Genomic DNA, 7,947 nt, shown 5'->3' with positions numbered 1-7,947 from the left:
GTTCGACCTTGACTTAGTGTAGAAGTGGTTCAAGAAAGCAGGCAAAGACTTCAACCAACGGTGAGCTTTATCTGCTAATGAAAAAGGGAACAACTTACACTTTAGATAGTCAGGTGGAATTTGGTTTGTTCTCATCATGCTGCAAATTTCTTCAAAAAGCTCGATATGGTCCATTGGGTGCTCAGAAGGAACTCCATGGAACTGGTTTTGCTTCACCAATGAGATGATTTGAGGCTTGAATTCAAACTCATTCCGGTTTGGAAATGGTACTTGAATCGCAGATCGATTCTGAAAATTTTGAGTAGGTGCATCAAAATCAGCTATGCGACGGTTCCTGGCTTGTCTTCGGTGTTGATTTGCTGGCGGAATGGGGCGGTGAACGCGTTCATTCGGCTGCATTGCTGGGTGGTCACCATCGGCTACATTGATGGGTGGATCAAGGTCTTCACGTCCTTCTCTCTCTCGGTTCTGGTGGTTTCTTGGAAGAACCTCATCCTCCTCTCCATCTTGTCGAGCATAATCACCTTCTATGTGATCATTCTCTTCGTTTTCTCCATGTTCGGACCCATCTTGATCCATATTTAAATTTCGATTAATAGGATCTCCAGGCTGGTCGTCGTTGGCCATTCCTTGCGTTCGTCTAAGTCTTCGAAGTTCTCTTTCGTGTCTGTCTATCTCGTCTAGAATTGGAATGTCTCATGCAGGTCTACGCCTGGTATTCATGCAATTCAGAGAAAGACAAAAGAAGGGAAAGATAGTTCAGAAAAACTTTAAGAAAGAACTAGAGATCAGGTGTCTAGAACAGAAGTTAAAACAAGAAAAATAACAAAAGGCAGCGAAACAAATCCCCGGCAACGGCGCCAAAAACTTGATGCGGTGGTGTGCTGAGTGTCAACTACGTGAGGGAACAAGTTTTACCCTTAACAAAACAAAAGAAAACCGCAAGTGCACAGCTAATCAGTTGCAGTATTTAGGGATCGAATCCACAGACATTTGTGTGCCTGGTATTCTTCTACGGTTTTTAACTTTCTGTCTAGACTAAATTGGTTTTAAAGGTTGGTTGTTTTTCTTGAATTAAACTAAAGCAAAATAAAGCAAATAAATCTATCCTAAAAGGCAAGTAAAGAAATCGAATGAAAGGCAGTAGAACAAGTAAAATATCGAACTAAACAAAGATAAGGCAAGTAAAATATCGCATGAAAGGTAAATAAAGCAAGTAAATAACGAACTAAGGAAATTGAAATGCAGGTCTAAGAAAAGCAAGTAAAAATCGATGGAATTGTAAACTATGGCTAAAAACGCTGAGCTTTTGGGAACTCTAAGGGATCATAATCGGTTTTAACAATAAGGTAGATAGATTGGGATTGACGGATAACAATATATGGGTTCTAGAGCTAGAGTACGGTGGTATGACCACGTCACTGTCGTGATCATAACCAACTGTTTCTCGCAACCCTGACCAGTAGGTTTCCACTCTGGCCCTGGAAGGGAGAGAACGCAAGAGCTGCATAAGACTCGTCAATACTCACGATCTCGCCGCAGGTAGGTTTCCACTCCTACGGAAAATCGCCTGTTTCATTCTAGGGCTGATACTTAATGAAAACTTTCGCAACACTAACTATCTAGATCAGATACTAGGTGATCAATCAAGCATGCATGCAATAAGAACAAGAATAAACAGAGAACAGGTCAAAATCCCAGATCTATAAACCTAGATGTCTTAATCGATTTTGAGAGCCCCTTTCGGGAACCCTAAGCCCAACTCGGGATCTACTCAGACATGGCTGAGTTCGACATCATCATTGGTTTTAATAAAAGTAATGAAAAACAGTAAAGAAAAGAGATAAAGAAAGCTTCTCTATTGAAGAACTCGGACTTTAACAATCTTCTACAAAAATCTCATAAAAACGGCTAAAGGAAAAGGGTTTCTGTAAAGTATTAAAAGCTCTCCTAAAAACGACCTAAATGACATGTATTTATAGTCTCCAATACTCCATGGTCTCTAGGGTTCCGAAATTGAGGCTGGGAATGACTTTGGGCTTCAGATAAGTGGGCTTTAAGTCGGAGCTTGAATGCCGCGGTCGGGAGTGCTGTGACCGCGGCAATTGGCTTGTTTCCCGCGGTTGGGAAGCTTCTGACCGCGGCAAATAGCTTGTTGGCCGCGGTCGAGTGAGCTGCTGGCCGACTCCGCGTGGCTCCGGGGCTAATGGAATATCTTGAGATCCAACCGTTGGAATGTCTCCAAACCAAGTGCATATGAAAGCTGGTTGATTCTTCTATATGTTTTCCAATTTTGAGGGTGATCAGACGGTGAGAAGGTCTTCGTCTCTCCATGAGAGTTATGACGGTCTGCATTTATCCAAAAGAGTCTTTTTGTTCCATTTTATGCCTCTTTATCCCAAATTACCCGAAAAGTCTTTTAAAATCCGGAAACATAGAAATCCTTTGAAAACCTTTGAAAATGGAGTAAAAACACCTGTAAAAGATATTAAAATGATCCATAAAAATGGTCAAAATCCGGTGTTATCAGATACCTACGGGTTGTCTAACAGAACGATCAGCTAATACTAAGGAAATTTTCGTAGGCTGGAAAGTGTGGTGTCCTAAACGTTTTGCTACTGAAAGAGGCATCATGTTTATGCTAGATCCTAAATCACAGAGAGCACGCTCAAAAGCCATATCATTGATGTTGCATGAAAGTACGAAGCTTCAAGGATCGTTTTTCTTTTCAGGGATTCGGCTTTGCAGGATAGAACTATATTCATGGGTTATCATCATAACACCTTCTTCAAGGGTTAAAGAATTTTTTAGAATACCCTTCATGTATTTTCTTAAAGCGGGAATCATGGCACAAGCTTCCACGAAAGGTAATCTCACATTTAATTGATCGATTAGCTCTTTCAGTTTAGCTTTTTCTTTCTCCTTTTTCGGGGCTCTTAAGGCTCTAGGATATGGAGGTTTAGGTTTGTAGACACGAGTTGGTGGAGGTGGAATCGGGTCTTCTCCAAGGATTTCACAAGATGTATCTTCTCTTACTTCTTCTCCATCCTTCTCTCTACCACTTCTTTCTCAACGTCTTCGACCGTGATTCTTTCTCTTTATTTTTCATTTTCCTTACCCTTTTCCTCAACTTTGGGATCTTTAGGAAATTCAGGCTCTTTGTAAGCTAATCCACTCCTAAGTGTGATAGCTTTCACATGATCGGAAGGATCTGCTGTGCTTGAGGTTTCGAAAGAATTTTCACTTGGCTCCTCTTCAGAATTTTCTATGTTTCTAGAATTAGTTTTGATCATCAGACTAAGGAGGGTGGAAAATTTTTCATTGAAATTTTCTTGCATCGTTTTTAGTTCAGATCTAAGATCACTAATTTCTATAGACCTAGATTGTTCAAGCTCTAGAATTCTTTTGTTTAGATTTTCAGCTTCATAAGAGGGAAAACTAGGATAGGGATTGGAATTAGATTGAATAGCCCAGATAGTTTCGGAAGGTGGTTTCCAGACAAGTTCAGAAGACGGTTTCCCGCGGTCGTATGCCACGCGACCGTGGTAGAATGGCTCTTGGCCGCGATCAGCATTATCTCGACCGTGGTGAAAGTGTATTTTCCCGCGGTCTGGAAGAATGGACCCGCGGTGATCAGAAAGGAATGGGAAATCTTGGATTTGATAGACTTCTGCAGTGTTCATCATCTCTTGATCATAATAATCCATTGGGTTGTCCCAACCATCAAAGTTACATGTATTGTGTACCTTGTTTGGTTGTTGCAATCCAAGTTTACTCATTATGTGATGGAGATACTTCATAACTTCCGAAATCTCTTCTTTCTTCTCAGGAAGTGTAGAATTACCAAAGGTTGCTTGATTACGGATGCTGTTTGCGAAATTGTTGATGAAAACACGAGCATCTTCTACAAATCTAGTTGAGAAGTCTCCATTACTTGCTGTGTCGAAAGGGTGTCGTAACTCTGGAGTTATGCCTCGATAGAAGATTCTCATCAGGTATTCGTCGGTATATCCGTGGTGTAGACAATCTCTTTGGTATTCCCTAAATCTTTCCCAAGTATCTAAAAGATCTTCATCTTCTTTTTGTTTAAAAGTTCTTATCTTGTTCCTTAAGAGATTTGAACGATTTCTAGTGTAAAAACGATTTAGGAAAGCCTTTCTACACGCTGCCCACGTTTTTAGTGAAGTAGGTTCTACAGATTTTAGCCATTTGCTGGCATTGTCTCTCAAAGAGAATGGGAAAAGACTCGACTTGCGGTAATCCCCATTTGCTATAATGGTTGCACATAATTCTTCGAACGTCTTGATATGGTCCATCGGGTGTTCGGATGAATAACCATGGAATTGATTTTGTTGAACTAAATGGATATAGGGTACCTTAATTTTGGTTTTGCCATCCTCTAGTAAGGCTGGTTGAATAGCTCTTCGATCTGCCAAGAACTTCTCGAGTGAATTGAAACTTCCAATCAGTTCATTATTATCTTCATGCTTTGTCGATCTGATTAGCTCATTGTCATCATAGATCGGTTCTTCAAACTCATCATCAGTCAGGTCATCGTCGCTTGGTTCACCATCCACACGATATGGTGGATCACCAAGAATCCTGGGAACATGTTCCCGGTCTCCCATTGTAGAGAAACCTGAAAATTTTCAAAAGAAAAAGTAAAAGTAAAAGTGTTCTAATGGATTTAAGCTGGGATTCACAACGAAACAAATCAAAGTCCCCGGCAACGGCGCCAAAAACTTGATGTGATTGTAAACAGGGTATTGGTTCATTCTAATAAGCTTCAGGTTTTAAATTTATAACCCCTAAATGTCTGCAAGTGCACATATGTGCGCTGTAGTACTTTGGGTATCGATCCACAGAGACTTAGTTGTTTCAGTACGAATTCACGGCAATGCTTAAATCAGATTAGAACTAAACAATTTGGGTTTTGGTTTTGGGTTTTGGTTGTCACTAAATCTAAACTAGAAAGCTAAACAAGTGAAAGAAGTTAAAAATGAAAGCAAGTAATAAGCAAATAAATCAAAGGCGAATTGAAAGCAAGAAAAATCGAATAAGAAGCAAAGGTTGTAAACGATGGAAAAAAAAAACGCTGGGCTCAAGGGTATCGCAGGGATACATGGACTAGGCTATGTCGATTTTAGACAAGTGATAAAGGTAATCAACTACGTATGTTCTAGACTCGAGGCACAGAAGTATGAATAGCCTACTTTCGCAGCACTAAACAACTATCTCTCGCAACCCTGATCAGTAGGTTTCCACTCTGATCCTAGAAGGGAGAAGATGCAATAGCAGAACAAGACTCATCAACATTCACAACTCAACTACAGGTAGGTTTCCACTCCTATAGAAGAACTGCTCATTTCACCCTAGTTCAGACAATCACTGAAAGCTTTCGCAACATATCATATCAGATTGGCTTCTAAGTGGCCAGCAAAGAATCACGCAGTAAAATCAAAGGGAAACGAAGAACATCTAGAAGATTATAAATCTTAAATCTATCGATTCATAAGCAGAGACACACGAAATTCCCTTTGAAAAATCCCTTTAAACCCAACTGGGGAACTACTCAAACATATTGTAAACAATGATCACAGGGTATTGAAAGTTGCAGGAAATTAAAGAAAACAGGAAAGAAAAACGAAGAACGGAATCGCAGATGGAGGCGCGATGATGCTCTCCTCGACGGCTCCTCCTTCAAAGGCGGCGGCCTCCTAGGGTTTTTGAAGCACCCACACGAACTCTCTCTCTCTTTCTGTCTAAATTTTCGGTTTATATTCGTCTTCTCTCTTTAGAATGACCTAAAGAGGATATTTATAGCTTCTGGAGTTGTCCTGGACACTTAGGGCTTCAAAAATAATGAAAGAAATTGATCTGGGCTTTAACTAAGTTGTCTGGAAAGTAAACGTTGTCTGGCCGCGGTCGTGATGGTCCTACACGCGGGGAAATAGGTGTTGGCCGCGGTCCCGGCTCGTGGCTCTCTTCCGGAACTGCATTTTATGTCATTCTTGCATCGGGTGTATCTGAAGATCTAACCGTTAGATTGACTCCAAAACAAGTGCGTTAGAAATCTGATTGGATCCTCTATGTTGTCACAAATTTTGGGGGTGATAAGACGGTGAGAAGGTCTTCATCGCTTGTCATACTTCTGACGGTCTGCATTTATCCAAAATTGCTCATTTGTTCCAAATTGCATATCTTTTGCCCAAGTTTCCTAAAAAGTCTTTTGAAACTCTAAAACATTCAAAACACTTCAAAAACCATTGAAAACAGAGTTAAAACACATGCATAATACATAATTATGATCCATAAAAGTGATCAAAATACGGTGTTATCAATGCATATATCTGGAGGAAGGTTATATGGCGTAAGGATCACAGGCCATAAAGAATATTGCCTACCAGACATGCCAAATGGACTAAACCCGTCAGTGAAAAGACCAAGATAAACATTTTGCTTAGATCTAGCAAAGTCTGGATGTACGGTGTTAAAATGTTTCTAAGATTTCCTGTCAGAAAGGTGAGTCATTTTGCCATATGTTTGTGAATGTTCTGCATGCCATCTCATCGATGCAGCTGTCTGTTCAGATTGATATAGTCTTTTTAACCTATCAGTTATAGTAAATACCACATTTGTTGGTACAGAATCTTCTTACGTCCAGCAATTTGCGGTTTGTATCTTGGGTTTTGGCAGAAACAGCATTCTTGAAGCTTCTTATCACCAGTCCCAAAAAGCATACAATTATCAACACATACATCAATCATCTCAGAAGGTAATCCAAGACTAAAAACCAACTTCTGAATTTAATAATACGTTCCAGCAGCCAAATTATCATCTGGCAAATACTCTTTAATAAGATCTGCCTAATCGTTCATGCAAACTTCAGATGGATTGTGATCAGTTTTTATTGTCATCATCCGAGCTGCTAATGATAATTTAGATAAACCTTCTCTACATCCCTTGTAAAGAGGCTATTTTGCTGCGTTTAACATATCATAAAAGCGTTTCGCATCTGCATTGGGCTCCTCAACAATATCAGCATGTGTTTCATGAAATGCATCAGTAACCATATCATGCATCCTATTCTGATCTTTACCCTGAACTTGACTACTTTGATAATCAATTGACGCTTCAAAATATCCATGTTCTTGATGATTTGTAACATCCCTATCCCAGGTTTCCTAGAGAGGAAATGAAATAGGGCATGTTAGATTAGCCATCTAACCGCATTCGGTCAGACGCCTGATTTGGTCCAGTTGGTGAGCCTCAGGTCTGCCAGGTTCGAAAACGCCCAGGTAGCAATCAACAACATAGACATAGCTGATCTACCTGAAAATAAAAGCAAGGAAGGAGGAGGGGTGAGAAATTTGAGATTACTCAGCGAGGATAGACCTTAAGGAGACCCACAACACCATCTAACAAACATGAACACAGCAGATAGATTAATCCTAAGTCAAGCTAGCAAACAAGGGTAACCCTACAATCAACTACCAAGTTGCAGAGAAACCTTAACCCATTGAGGGGAGCATCACCGTCTTATCGACAATGTCACTCCACCCACCCAATCACCACAGAAAGGGGTCATCCATTCACGACAGAAAAGGATCTCAACAAGTAAGGTCTCTCTGTCGTCCCAATCACTCCAGAAAGGGACACCCCCCAATCACACAGAAAGGGTCACAGGTGGTCACACAGACAGGCCTCCAGTCATATAGACTCCGGAAAGATCGGTGTACCTTCTCCCACCGTTGAACTAGCCCAATCCAGCCACTAGTCCAGGAAACAACACTGCCCAATCACCACAGAAGGGGTTGGGGACCTAGCAGTTCTATATCACACAACCTAGTCTATCTTAAACAGGGTAAATCCAGATCACACACAATCAATCCGTATTTTTAGGGTTTCATAGCTTAGATCCAAATTCAGTTTTAGTCATTAAGGTTC

The 7,947-nt window shown here is 40.6% G+C and overlaps 1 non-coding gene across 1 annotated transcript; it reads left to right on the top strand.

Moving 5' to 3' along the window:
- Window positions 1-4,008: 4,008 nt before the first annotated feature.
- Window positions 4,009-4,116, top strand: LOC112084974. Its single transcript, XR_002898620.1, has one exon. It is a non-coding gene; the product is annotated as a small nucleolar RNA R71 (small nucleolar RNA).
- Window positions 4,117-7,947: the final 3,831 nt, after the last annotated feature.

The sequence above is a fragment of the Eutrema salsugineum genome, unplaced genomic scaffold (genome assembly GCF_000478725.1).
Source record: "Eutrema salsugineum unplaced genomic scaffold, Eutsalg1_0 scaffold_4, whole genome shotgun sequence".
Classification (NCBI taxonomy): Eukaryota; Viridiplantae; Streptophyta; class Magnoliopsida; order Brassicales; family Brassicaceae; genus Eutrema; species Eutrema salsugineum.
The sequence above is the reverse complement of the archived record's forward strand: the minus strand, read 5'-3'. Positions and strand labels throughout refer to the sequence as shown.